General features: G+C 57.6%; 1 long non-coding RNA gene across 2 annotated transcripts in view; it reads left to right on the forward strand.

Annotated features, from left to right (window-relative positions):
• The window catches only part of LOC109501789, a 28,744-nt gene extending 27,277 nt beyond the window's left edge, over positions 1-1,467 (forward strand). For both annotated transcript variants that reach the window (XR_002160070.3, XR_002160069.3), the window contains one exon: positions 937-1,467. This is a non-coding gene — a long non-coding RNA (uncharacterized LOC109501789). The remainder of the gene's footprint in view (positions 1-936) is intronic.
• Positions 1,468-14,548: the final 13,081 nt, after the last annotated feature.

Below are 14,548 nucleotides of genomic sequence, written 5' to 3' on the forward strand. Positions count from 1 at the left end.
GCTTCGTAGGGGCTTCTCCTGTTTGCTCTGGCTCCTTCCTCGGCAGCCTCTTCTCCGCACAGCAGCCAGAGGGACTTTCTGGGGGGGACACAGGATCAATTCACGTCACATCCTTGCTTAAAGTCTTTAAGTGGGTTCACATGTGTGCCAGGTACCCTGAATAATCTGGCTCTGCCTTTAGCTGTCTCTCTCTTCAGCCCCCCCTTGGCCTCCTTTCTGTTGTTTCACCGCACTATGCTCTCTCCCGCCCCAGGGCCTTTGCACCTGCTCGCCGCGCTCCCGGGAACGTGCGTTTCTCTCGCTCTTTGCCTGGGCAGCACCACACCTCCTTTGGATTGCTGCAGAAACCTTATGCTCAGGGAGGTTTCTTTCTTGCTGCCTTTATCTAAATTAGGTCCCCTGGTTTTCTTCCCTTGTCACGCTCGATATGCTACTTTCACCTCGCACAATCCATCGTTGGAGTTTTACTCGTGCCCGTGGCTTTTGTTCTGATGTCTGTCTCCCTCTCAGAATGTGAACTCCATGGGGACAGGCGCCTCCTCCCCTCTGCCCGCCACCGTGGTGCCCGGCACCGAAGGGCACTTGAACGAACGGAACTGCTTCCCACTGTTTCCCCAGGCCGCCCGCAGCGGCTGTTCCCCGTCCTGGGCTAGAAAGTGTGAGAGTGAGCGCGAGTCTGGCCCAGATGCGGCGGCCGACAGGCAGCCCAGAGCTCTTCCCACCCCCTACCCCCCCCCCACCCCAGATCTCATTTCACCCTCGTGACATGTAAGCCTCGATTTCTTCGTTCGTGAAACGGAGAGCTGGGTTGGAAAGTCAGACGTGATAAGGGATAGAAGCACCCGGCGCCGTGAGGGTATTTTAAAAACGCTGCTCCGTCCCCATTTGACCAACGTCCGCGGTCCCTCCGGGACTGGTGTTTCGCCCATTTTGCAGGTGGGGATGCCGAGGCCCAGAGAAGCTGAGCAGTTAGCCCAAGGGTACAGCGGCAGAGCTGGGCACGAGACGGGGTCCCCCGCATTCTGCGTGCGATCAGCCTGCCTCGTCCACCTGCCGGGCGACAGCACCGGCTCCAGGATCCTCCCTGCAGGAGCAGGTGCAGAGAAGGCGCTCCTGTGCTCACGGGCCCCGAGGAGAAGCCCGACGCGTCTCTCATACCCTGGCCTCTGGTCTCAGAAGAGCAGCTGGAGCATCTCTCTCTCCTGCCTCCGTCCCAAGTCCCCTCCTCGCAGCCTCCCGAGACAGGACCGCGGCCACCTCCGCAGAGCCAGCCCCAGGGGACCAGGTCTCCTCTCCCCGGGACCACTGGGACACGGCTCGCCGACTGACCTATATTCCGCTCCACTGCTGTTTGCCATCTTTGTCCCCTCCCGCCCAGCACGCAACCCCACCCTGCCCAAACACTCCCGTCCCTCCAAGGACGTTGTAAAAATAAAACGATCACAACCTGGCCCTCGGGGAACCTTGGCTTTACGGTACGTCCTGTTCGCAGCGGGGCGTGGCGTTCACAACCCAGTTTGCAGCCAGGGAAGAGGACCCAAGGCAGGGGGGCGTGGGGAGGGGAGGGGAGAGGAAGGTACTCACAGGCGCTCGCGGGGGCGGGTGGATGCGGTGCGGAAGACAGCGGGGAAGGCCAAGGGGAAGGGGAGACACCAAAAGGGGTGAGAAGTCGCAGGGACCCCAGGGTAACGAGGTTGGGGGCTCAGATGCCCCCCGGAGCCAGTGGAGCCCCAGAAAGGGCGGCGGGCAGGTGGAAGCAGGGCAGAGAAGGTCCTGGAAGAGAATCCGTGGAAGGGAAGGGCCGGACGGGAGAAGGGCGCAGAAGATGCGCCAATGGCCGAAACTGAGCTCCCGGGACATCGGACCGGGCCGTTTGTGGGAAACAGACACCGCGGACGTGAGAGAGTCCAGGAGGAGACCAGCCTGAAGGCTGCAGAGTTGGGGGGGGCGGGGGCTGGGCGGCAAGACAGGAAGCAAGTTCACCTTGAAGTGGGAGGTCGTTGTCCTGAAAGGGGGCCCAGCTTTCATCTTCGCCGGGATGTCATTTCTCCTAGAGTTTTCGAGAAAACTCTTCAAGCCCGGCAAGTCCGGGCTCCGTTATGTTTGATGGTCTGTTCTTTGACTTCTCTTACTGACAGAGGCAGGATTTGCACCCGGGACTCTGTGTTCTCCAAGCCCGGGCTCTTACTGAGCCCCCCCACACCATTGCCTCTACAATGTAGAGAGTGGGGATTTCAGCCAGTCCTGAAGGAGGGGTGGGGTTGCTGAAGCAGGAGTGGGGAGGGAGGGCGTCCAGGCGGGCCTGCTGTATGGACCACACGGAAATGGAAAATGGAGGGAAAGGAAGCTGTGCGGGGCGCAGCACTTTCGATCCCTGTGCCTTACTTATCTGCCAGGGCCCAGGATGAAGGTCGCCTCCTCCAGGAAGACTTCCATAGTTAGTTAGGCTATGCTAACTGCTAGCAAAGCACTCCAGGGCCCCAGCGGCTTCACAAAGGAAGTTTCTTTCTCACTCAGAGCGGCAGGTGAGTGAAAGCTGGCTGGGGCGAGGCGGGCGGGCTCTGCCCCACGGTTACATGGGGGCTCGGGTTCCTCCTGGGGCAGCGGCCCCATCATCCTCTAGGACAGAGGTTGGCAAACTATGACCGGGGCTTGTAAATAAAGTTTTATTGGGACACAGCCACGCCCACCTAGTAACATATCCTCTAAGGCTGCTTTAGTGCTGCTATGGCAGCAGCATGAAGAAGCTGAGACAGGGGCGCCTGGGTGGTTTAGCCGGTTCGGCATCTGACTTCGGCTCAGGTCATGGTCTCGAGGTCTGTGAGTTCGAGCCCCGCATCGGGGTCTGTGCTGATGGCTCAGAGCCTGGAGCCTGCTTGGGATTCTGGGTCTCCCTCTCTCCCTGCCCCTCCCCTGCTCATGCTCTGTGTCTCTCTCTCTGTCAAAAATAAATAAACATTAAAAAAAAAGCTGAGACAGAGAACTGTGGCCGTAAAATAAGAATATTTGCCCTCTGGCCTCTCTGGAAAACATTTGCTGATCCTTGCTGTGAGGCTCTGGAGACCTAGGGAGAGAGAGCGGGGAGGTTTCTGTGGGCCAGGCTGGGTGTCCTTTGGGCCCACATTCCACTGGTGACAGCTGGCCACGTGACCCCACCGTGCTGCAGGCAGCTGGGACCTGTGTTCTTCCTGGTGCTTGGGACGAAGAGGAAGCAGGGTCTGGTGAACACATAGCCTCGTCCCTCCACACCCCTCCTCCTTGGCTTTGAGCCTCTTCTCCCCCTGCTCCCTGCACACCTGCCCCCTGCACACCTGCCCCCACGGGATGGGTAGCCCTGTGTCCACGAAGGCTGAGACCGTGCCTGTCTTGTTTATCGCTGTCTGCCCCAGGCTCGGCGCAGAATAGGTGTTCTAGAAATGGTATTGAAGAAAGGAATGAATTGTTTCTGTCCTGTCTGCTCGCGGTGCCCTTTGTAACTGGCACTGACCTCACTGTATTACACTCATTCTGTGCCTGTTTTCCCCATTGCCAGATCCTGGTCTCTGTGCCACCGGTTTCTTTCCAGGTGTCGCCTGTGTGGTGACAGCATGCCAGGCCCTGGGCATGTCTTTGGGAACAAAGCCGCGTCCTCAGGGGGCTTACGGTCCAGTGGGAGAGACGGCCAACGGGCAGAGAATCACACGATCGTGCAAATAAATTTAAAACGACCTCGGCTGGGGCGCCTGGGTGGCGCAGTCGGTTAAGCGTCCAACTTCAGCCAGGTCACGATCTCGCGGTCCGTGAGTTCGAGCCCCGCGTCAGGCTCTGGGCTGATGGCTCGGAGCCTGGAGCCTGTTTCCGAGTCTGTGTCTCCCTCTCTCTCTGCCCCTCCCCTGTTCATGCTCTGTCTCTCTCTGTTCCAAAAATAAATAAAAACGTTGAAAAAAAAATTAAAAAAAAAATAAAACGACCTTGGTGATCACAGGCTCTGAAAGAAAGGGCCCGAGTAGCTGCTCCGAACGCATCCAAGGAGAGATGAGCGAATCCGTGATTCAGGGAGGGCTCCCCTGAGGAGGTGACATTTGGGCTGTAACCTGGTGCACACACCGACGTGAACCGGGTGGAGGGAAGACGGGCAGGGGGAGCAGCCTAAGCAAAGGCCCAGTGGTCAGGGAGACCATAACCTCACCCGGGACAACGGCGACGTCATTAATGTTATTATGGCTCAGACCACAGAGCGCTTGGTATGTGACGGACTGCGGATTAAGCTCTTTACGTGTATTATGTCAGTTAATCTGCATGATGCTATGAGAGAGGCACTCACCGGAGCCCGGGCTGTTAACGTCCAGCCCACACTCGTTCTGTCCGCCCCAGAGGTGCCCCGGACACAGGTCTCCTTCTTGTCTGCCGCCTGTAAGGGGCGGGCTGGAAGGGCCGGGGAGTCCACACTACTTCCCAGGAGTGCCCTTGGCAATGACACATGAGAACTGGGGGGCAGATATCCCAGCTACCTCGCCCCTGGGTGGGGGATTCTGTGGCAGCCCCAACAGCGGGGGTGCCCGGCTGATAGGTCGGCCCTGTTGCCCACAGGAGTAGCTCCCCCCTCAAGCCACACTTCATTGGCTTTTGTTCCCTCCCTGCTGTGCTCCTGGGGTCACCTCCAAAATTACTTGCTCCTGAACATTTGTCTCCGGGGCTGTTTGTGGAGTTAGCAGAGCTGAGCACTGGTTTGTTTTATATATATATATATATATATATATATATATATATATATATATATATAAATTCTGTAAACGTTTATTTATTTTTGAGACAGAATGCGAGTGGGGGAGGGGCAGGGAGAGAGGGAGACTCAGAATCCGAAGCAGGCTCCAGGCCCCGAGCGGCCCGCACTGAGCCCGATGCGGGGCTCGAACCCACGGACCGGGAGATCGTGACCTGAGCTGAAGTCGGAGGCTCAACCGACCGAGCCACCCAGGCGCCCCGAAACTAAGACACCGTTAAGGATCCCGCCTAACAGATGAGGAGTTAAGTAAACACAGAACGGATGGAGGGTCTCTGAAGCCAAAGCACCCACTGTGTGTACGTGCGTGTGTGCGTGCGTGTGCCTGTGTGGGTGCGACACCACAGTGGAGGCCGGGGAGGCGTGTGCGAAGCCAGGACGAGGTTTTCAGGTCATTGGCTTCGGGGCACAGGAAGCTGTCGAAGGGCTTCATGCAGACAGGCGACACGTTCTGATGGATGCTGAGACAGCGTCACCGTGGTGACCGAGGCAAACTTGGATTCGAGGAGTTTGAGCACACGCAAGGGGACGGCTGGCAGTCTTTGGGGGTGCCCTGGGGACCTGCCACGGAGCTCACTCACAGGTCTCTGGAGCTCTGGGAGGGCACCACGAAGGCCAGGGGGAACCTGGGCGTCAGAGGGGCCAGGTTCCCTGCACCCAGCCCACAGTGTTCATCTCAGAAAGGGGGACGCACACTTGGTGTCTAAGCTGCTCCCCTCCCCACGCCCCTTTCCTGCCCTCTTAGGTCCCAGGGTCCCCCACGCCTGCCCCCTGCCCCGGGACCTCCATTAGGGAGGGTCTGTGCCCGGAGCCTGGCATCCCCCGCAGCCCAGCTGGGGGCTGGTGGCTGCAGGGGGAAGGCCAGCCGGGCCTCCTGACCAGGCAGGCCCCAGAGGCCAGCACGTGGCCAGCCGGGTGCCGGCTGTTTCTGTCCCAGCGCCCTCTGCGGCCCGCCACCGCCCGAGCAGATGGTCTCGGAAGGGAGCGCGGACTGATCGGGGTCAGGAGGGTCTGTCGGCCCATCTTCTGCTCTGTCTCTGCGGGCGCCTCTGCCCTTGCCACTGTCCTGGAGAGGCCGACGAGCTCAGCTGGCCCGGGGCACACTGCACAGCACGGTGAGGGGTAACGTGACGCGGCCCAGGCGTCCAGGAGTGCCGGGTCTGGGGGCCGTGCATCCTGGGGGCCTTGGTGTAGCCGTGGCGGGACTGGAGGGTGGGAGGGTGGCGGGAGGGTGGCAAGGGCTGCAGGCCACCCTGCGGATGCCTCAGGGAGATAGCCTCTCGCTGGGTGGCTTGTGGACCCCAGTGGAGGTCCCCACCGGAGGGAGTCGAGGGAACTCACGCTTGCTGAGAGCCTGGTCGTCAGTTAAGGGTTACCTCGGGCTATTACCCGCCCCTCACCACCCCGTCGTAACCCCCGCGTCCATCCTTCCTGGGGGACCTTTCCCCAGCCCCTCCCTTCCTGTGGGTTCTAGTCCCCAAAGTCCAGTGTTTACTATGCGGTCGTCCCTTGCACACCGTCAAGGACAGCCGCTTCCCTGCAGGCCCGTTCTCGAACATTCCCAGCTGCGGTGTCCTTCCTGGGCCTGCCCCCTCCCCCCCCCCCCCCCGGGCTGCGTCTCAGCGACCAAAAGAGCACGGGTTCTGGGTGGATTCTAGTCCATGACTGAACTTGAGTGGTGGGGGCTTCAGTTAAGCCTCAGTCTCCTCATCTGGAAAGTGGGGAAAATCATGCCCCACCCCCGGCAAGGCTCTGAGGCTCGAGACGTGGGTTGTGAATGCTGAGCGCAGAGAAGAACAAGCCTTCCCTCCTTGTTAGCCAAGTGGCTGGGGTAGGTCCACCTCCCTGGGCCTTAGCTCCCTCGGCTGTAAAATGGGCTTGGCCTGGCCTGTCTGGGGAAGGGGGGGCGGGCGGGAAGGGAAGGCATTGGCATGTTAGCTGCAGGGGCTATGCACTGGGACATCTCGCGATGAGAGGTTTGGGTAGATGAAGGTGCCTCCCCACCCCACCCCGGCCGAGCTGCAGTCTGGGGTCTTAAGAGCCTCTCCTGCCCCACGTGGCTCTCGCACCCTCTGTCTCTCATTTCCAAGGGTCAGTGGAAGCCTCCCTCAGGCCCTTGCTCTGATTTGGAGCCCACTGATGGGTCCGGTGCTGGGTCAGTCCTGCGTGGGGCCCTCGGGCTGCCCCTGCTGTGACCGAAGTCGGACGCTCAACCGACTGAGCCACCCGGGCGCCCCTCAAGGCTCATCTCTGAGCACCTGGTCACCAATGCGTTGTATCTGCGACCCTTTCAGGGGCGGTGGTCCCAGTGCTCGGCAGAGAAGGGCAGGTGGAAACCCCGGGAGAGTGAGGGCAGGGGAGGAGGCTCTGTGGAATCAGGGCTGCTGCTCCTCTCTGCCTCAGGACCTTTGAACCTGCTGTGTCTGCTGGCTGATAAGCCATTTCCCTGTTCGCTGTGGGGCTCCTGCTTGTTCACACCTCAGCAGAGAGGCTTTTGCTAGACAGCCTCCTCCCCAAGGCCCCCAGTCGGGTCCCCCCAGTCTTCTCTGGACCACGGTGGGTCACATCCCAGGGCTCACTTGTGGAGGGACTCAGACCTCCCAGCCCCAGAGCTCCTTCGGATGAAAGATGGGGGGCAGCAGACTCGGACCCTGGGGAGCGTACAGGATGGGCCAAGAGCAAACACAGTCGTGGCAGGACGCGAACGGTGACTGTTCCAGCGTGGCTGAGGGTTCGTCCGGTACGGATGGCCAGGTCATGAATCCTGGCCAGTCGGGGGAGGTGATATTAAGGCCCAGAGCAGTGAAGTGACTTGCGCAAGGCCGTTCAGCGAGGACGCGCCTGAGCAGAGATCTGAACCCAGAGCTGACTCCAGAGCTAGAAGGTTGGTCTCGGGGCTGTTGTTGCTAAAGGATGGCTGATGCGAAAGGGCCAACCTGGCACAAAGCGGGGCTCTCAGGGCCAAATCCTCCTGCTGCACCCTCTTCCACTTTGGCTCCAGAGCCCCGACACCCCCCGGGAAAGGGAGCCCCTGTTGGATCCACTGAGGACGCAAAGGGCTGGGGACACAAAAGGCTCCCAGATGCCGAGAAGACGGCCTGAGGTCACAGAAAGAGGCCTGAGTCGGAGGGACCCCAGGTTGGAGTCCTGACTTACCGGCCAGGTGAGTCACCTCACCGGCTGGGCTTCACTTGCCTCTTGCGTGACGTTGGGGGCAAAGCGTCCGCTTCCAAGAATTGCCGTACAAAGTGACATCGAGAACCCGTGTGTGAATTGCCGATACATGGCTCCTGGCGCTGTTTTTCGAACTTCGCTTGAAAACTTTCTTTTGCACCGGCAGGGATCCCCCATGACCCGGGTCCTGCGTGCTCCCGGTTTGAATACCACCTTGCAAATGATACCGCGCCCAAGAAAGTTCTGGACTCGTTCTGAGCCCACGAACTCGCCCTGGTCCTGGGCTGCCATAGTCAGTGCTTCCAAACGGAACGCGCTGCCAACCGAGGATTGGATAAGTTTGATCCTCAGACAGCTCTTCTCTGAAGACTCGTACTCCGCATACTGACATCAGGGTAGGGGGCGGGGGTGAGTCAGAGGCAAGCCAAGTGTCGCGATGTCCACCTACAGACTGAAGCCCCGACTTTACCCAGCTTGGGGGAACCAGAGCCGGCCGGTCCTCCAGTTCTGTGTGTAGGGCCAGGCCTCAGCCTATCTTAATTTTATTTACTCCTCCCAAACCGGAAATACATTTTAGGTTTTTTTTTTTTAACGTTTATTCATTTTTGAGACACAGAGCGTGAGCAGGGGAGGGGCAGAGAGAGGGGGAGACAGACAATCCGAAGCGGGCTCCAGGCTCCGAGCTGTCAGCCCAGAGCCCGACGCGGGGCTCGAACCCATGAACCGTGAGATCACGACCCGAGCCGAAGTCAGACGCTCAACCGAGCCACCCAGGCGCCCCGAAACAACATTTGAGTTTTTAAGCCACAACGGAAAAGCAGCAGGTGCAAGGGAGGTACATGCTATGTGGGGAGTGTGGGCCTCCTCCCCGCCCTCCCCCACCCCAAGCATCCCCTGACCTTTGATGGTGGAAAGTCTTGCCCAAGTCCAACCTATAACCTTCAGAACAGGGTCCCCTGGACTGTGAGTGCAGTGGACGAAGCTCTTGGGATTTGAGGAAAACAGATAAGCTTTGAGCACAGCTGGGCTGTAGCATCTTTTTTTTCCACCCCCCCCCCTTCAGCTGTGGCAGCTTGCTCCTGATTTCTCTGGAAAGACAGCTCCTAATTAGAATGGATCGAAGAGTCTTTGCTCCAGCTTTGTTCTCAGTCTCGATTGAATCGTTGCTTTAGGACTTAATCTGCTGCAGTCGCTGGTGGGCTAGGACCCTTGGCTCTCTGGGCTGCCTCTCAGGCTCAGGCAAGCTAGCACCCGGAGGTGGGGGGGGGTACCCTGCTGGCACCTGGAGCGGGGGGCCCAAGAGCTCTGCATCACACCCCTGCACTTCTCCTTCCAGCTTCCTTTTCTGCTCTATTTTTCTCCACACCTGCTTTCTCTCCCTTGAATTTCCTTTCATTAACAACCCAAGGCTGTCCAGGGTGCCAAGTCCCCGCTGGTGGGAGTGCAAATTGGTACAATTGCTGTGGAGGGCAATTTGTCAAATGCTATTAAAAGCCTTAAAAAAAAAATGCATAGGCTCTGACCTGGAGAGGCCCCTTCTAGGAATTTGTCCTAGAATATAATAATTGGACAGGGGTCCACAAATCTGTGCAAAAGGCTGTTGCCCTCAGTGCTTTTCATGAGTGACAACTTGGAAACCTGCAACTCATCTCCAGGGGGCCGTGAACAATGACCATGTGATAAACCAACCATAAAAGAACCTTTTGGAGCTGATCGGAGAAATCTGAGATGTTGACTATCAGTGGCTCCTAAGGAACGACTTATTAATTTTATCAGCTGTGATAATGGCCTTGGTATTGGTTTAGAGACACGTGACAGGAGGGTCGGTGTCTGGTTTAAGCCGTTGTAACAACAGGATTGGGGAAGGGAGATAGGAAGATGCAATTCTGGCCATATCTGGCAAGTTCTGAATGCGGCTGACCGGTTAGTGCATCCCCACCACGTTCTTCTAATTTTGGACACGGTTTAAAATTTTCATGATTTTAAAAAGAAAGAAAATGGCCATGTAAAACCCTATATATTTTTTTTTGACCTGAAGTGATGTCCACAAGAAACTGCTAGGTGGGAAGAGAAAAAAATCCCCAAGAGCATACGTGGCATTATCCGATAGTTTTGGTTTCACAAATATACATGGAACGTTATATGCAGAAGAAAAAGGAGGGAGCACAACCCACCGGAATGTTAATGGTGGCCATTTCCGGTGGGAGGATATGAATAATTTTCACTTTCTTCTTTATACTTCTTGAGCGTTTCTGACTTGCCCTTTTGCAGTACGCATACATTATTACGCTTATAAAAAAAAAAGCCACAGTTACTAGAGAAAATTTGGAAATCACCTGCTATACATTGGGCATTACTATCCACCAGGCCTCGCAAAAGGAGGTTTGACATATCTTAATTCACACGCGGTAATTGGCCAGGTTGATGCTAGGACGCCCGTTAGATAGATGGGGTAGCTGACCACCAGGGAGGGTGAGTGCTTTGCCTATGGACACACAGCTGCATTTCTTGAAAATAATTTTTTTAACTTTTATTTCTGAGAGAGAGAGAGAGAGGCAGAGTGTGAGCGGAGGAGGGGCAGAGAGAGAGGGAGACACAGAAACCAAAGCAGGCTCCGGGCTCTGAGCCATCAGCACAGACCCTGACGCGGGGCTCAAACTCACCAACAGTGAGATTATGACCTGAGCCCAAGTCGGATGCTTAGCCGACTGAGCCACCCAGGCGCCCCCGCGCGCACTTGGATTTCTAATTCCACTCTTCTGATGGGAAGCCGGTGCTCTTGCCACAGAAGCCCAGCTTCTTCTAGAGGAATTTAAGGAGTATCAGGCGGGAGCCCTGCCCTCCAGGAACCGACACTGTCTTGACCCCTAGTCTCCTGCTTCCATGCTGTGCTCTGGAGCCACCCGCCTCTGCCCCGAGGACCAGTGACACAGCAGCTTTCCCAAGGACGCATCCCCCCCACCGCCGCGCACCTCCCAGGTGAAACTTGAACGCTGCCCCTTTGATATTTTCTCCTAACGAGCCTTCCCGGGCTTCCTGCCTTTTTAGGGTGGAAACAAGCCCTCTGCTCTCTGCTTCATATTTACCAGCTCTCTTTCCTGGCAGAGCGGAAGAGTGAACGGGCATTGTATACATAAATATCATAAAATCCACAGAGGGCTGGCGCGGGCCTGAGTTCTTAATCCAGGCTCCAGCGCTAACAATTTGCAACCCAAAGAAGTCACTCTCTCTCTGTTTTCTCTGTCTCTAAAAGTAAATAAAGGATAATCCATTAGAAGAAATCAATTGGCGTTCTGAGGAAAGGAGGGGGCATAGATGCTCCAAGTTGGGCCGAAAATACAATGTTTCCCAAGGTTTTGTCAGTGGTGGATGTGGACAAAGCCGTCTCCACCCCACCCCACCCCATCAGACCTCAGCTGGGGTACAGTGACATCTCTTACCTGGTCTCCAAGCTCCGTGGTTTGTTTGTCCTTCTGCCCAGCTCTCCCCTGCCGGGCACCCCTCAGTCCTTGCCCTACCCTGCATGCAGTTTCCAAGAGGGGTCCAAGCGTCATGCCTCAGGGCCTTTGCACATGCAGTCCCCTTTGTCTAGAATTCTCTTCCCCAGCTAGCATCAGGTATTTTCCTGCAAGGTCCCTGGAAACTCTCCCTGCTCACCAGAGCTGAGCTCCTCAAGGGCACAACCTCAGTTATCTCCAATATGCAGCCGGGCCCTGCACAGAGGCGGACGCAGGAAAGGGGCAGGCGAGGGCAAAGCCAAAGGCTTCTCTCTGTATCTCCAGGATGGGCAAAACGTGTCTGATAGATCTGGGTTAGAATTGCTTCTTTTTTTAAATTTTTTTAAATGTTTATTTATTTTTGACAGAGAGAAAGACAGAGCATGAGCAGGGGAGGGGCAGAGAGAGAGGGAGACACAGAATCGGAAACAGGCTCCAGGTTGAGCTGTCAGCACAGAGCCCGACGTGGGGCTCAAACTCACAGACCGTGAGATCATGACCTGAGCCGAAGTCGGACGCTCAACCGACTGAGCCACCCAGGCGCCCCAGGGTTAGGATTGCTTCTATCCCCGGGATACAGTGACTCTGTGCTTACTGCCACCACGGTTTGGGACGCTATTCAATAGTCTCTGTGCCAAAACCCAACGTTTTATCACCAAAACGAATGTATTTTTACGTGGACGCTGCAGGTTACCTCCTGCCCCTGAGTGCTTGCAGAAGGTGACCTAACCAAATCACCTATCTCAGCCTGGAAAACCACAGGGCTGGTTCTCATGGTGGAAGTGTCTCCATGGTGAACTGCGGAGTCTGGGGGCCACCTCCCACACCATCCACATCAGAACGGGGAACCTTTCGTGGTGGGCCCCCAGCAAAGGACTCAGCAGGGGAAGTGCCTGAGTGTCACGGAGACATCGCGTTTATGTTTCTGAACACTGACTCCCGAACTCTACTGGCCCGTGGGTCCCCAGCCTCCCACTGGCCTGGCCTTCCCCTGCCCTCTTGGTGGGTGAACCCCAGCCAGGTCCGCAAGCAGCAGGACGTGGCGGGGGTGCTTTTTCTCCCTCCCTGGCTCGCCCTCTGCTCTCTCCTGCTCTATGGCCATTTGTCAGATGGTGATTTCCCCGCTTAACTGGACCGCTCTCCCTCACGCTTCTAGAGGGAGGGAAGGGGTTTTTCTTGTACTCGGTGACTGATCCCCGGTTCGCAGAACAGGCACCGGCACATAGTAGGTGTTCAGCAAGGGTTGACTGACTAAATCTGCAGACCTGGCGTGCATCTCCTGAATGTTTGCTGAGAATGGGCTCTCCAGGCAAGTGAAGAAATTGATAACCACTGACGAGATTCCCCCCAAATAGTGTGTGTGTGTGTGTGTGTGTGTGGGCACTGGGAGTCCGTAACAGCGATGCTGGTTTCCACTGGCTTCCTGTTGCCTTTGCAATAAAATCCAAGTTCTTTCCAGTATGGCCTCCGTCTTTGTACCTCCTCCCGCTCTTCCCGGCACACAACAGACTACACCTCACAAGCCTTAAGTTCGTGGACGCTCCGAGCTCGTTCACACCTCAGGGCCTTTGCACTTGCTGTCCTTGCTGCCTCGTCCCTCAGACGGTCCCATGGCTGTGGGGCCTCAGCTCAAATGTCCCTTTTCCTTAGAGTTCTTCCTGCCCCCCCGCCCCCCAACCCAGTTACCCCACCACGGATCACAGCTGCTGTTTTGTCTGCCTAGCACTTAGCAAGGTGTGAAACCATCTCGATCATTGATTTACTCGTACTACCCGTTTCTTGGAGAATCTTGACCATCTTACTGCTCCTAACTGCTTTATTCTGTCGTGCTCTGTTGAGCCCCCCTTCCCGCTGGGGCTCCACGCAGGGCGATCCCACACCTCTCAGGGGCTCTTGGTGATCGGAACTCGGACCGGACCGGTTCAAAACTCGGTCTGGGCTCCGAGCTTCTCTACAGAAGGGGTGGGAAGTGGGGAGCAAGAGCTTTCTCTTGTCCTCTCTCCGGGGGGACTGGGAGCAGAGGGGTCAGGGGAGGGCGGCTTCTGTCTCCCCTGCCTGGTCTCCATCGGTTTCCATCTGCTGCGGTCTCCGTGGAGACGGGTGCCTGGTCGTTTTGGGACCTCCTCCGTGGCAGCCCCTCCTCGGGAGGGAGCAGCCGTCTCCCCCTCCAGCCCTGCCAGCAGGCCAGGCCCCAGCCTTTTCCGGGTGGGAAGCAGCGCCCTTTGCCCAGGATCTGTCCGGAAGGGGCCCGCCGACTCTGCCTCTAAGAGCCCTCCGGGGGTCGTGCGCAACTGAGTCGGGAGAAGCACAGGCTTCTCCCCACCAAGTCCCCCTGAGCAGGCGCAGCTCCGGAACGTGCGTGTCGAGCTCCCCCAAGGACACCCCCAGCACCCCGTGCCTGCAGCTGGCACTAGGTTCTTGCAGCTCAGCGGGCATCCAGCAGGGGGGAGCGAGGTTCCAGCCTCCTGCTGGCGGTGCCCTCTGCCTCGGGAGGGTTCTCTGGGGGCGGTACCCGCGTGCCAACACCACATCTACCCTCGCTGGCCGCTCAGCTTTCTTCTACCAGCAGGGAAAGGCAAGGCGCACAGAGGTTGGCAGGGGGGGCGGCGGGTTCCCAACAGCGGGGCCAATTCTGCCACCTCCCATCGTGCCCTGGAGAAAGCGTCTGGCCCCAGCCTTTTGTCCTCTCTTAACACCTCTTTGTCCCCGGCTGAGGGTCCCAGTAACCAACCCTGGAGCAACTGGAAACGTCCCCTCCATGGCTCCTTGGTTGTTTTTGGTAGGTTTCCCTTCCGGGCCATGTGGCCCGAGATCAGCAGCTCGGCATTGCTAGAAAAGGCGCCTAGAAAAAAGCCCCACGCGTCGTAGGTCCTCCACGACCACCTTTGGAAGGAATGACTCAGTCGGAAGCCTGCGGTGGCTGCTTTGGGTTCTTGTGAAATGACCCTTAGAGGAAGGGGCTGGGGCCGGGCGGGGCCTGGCATGGTGCCTCCACGTGCCCGATGCCTTTCACCTGTTATTTCGCTTCTCGTGGTCACCTCGAGGGGCAGCCTCGCCGACCCTCTTTGCAGATGGGAAGGCTTCCACCTGCTCCGGGCCAGGCCAAACCGGGGGG

Source organism: Felis catus, chromosome B4, assembly GCF_018350175.1.
Source record: "Felis catus isolate Fca126 chromosome B4, F.catus_Fca126_mat1.0, whole genome shotgun sequence".
Taxonomy (NCBI): domain Eukaryota; kingdom Metazoa; phylum Chordata; class Mammalia; order Carnivora; family Felidae; genus Felis; species Felis catus.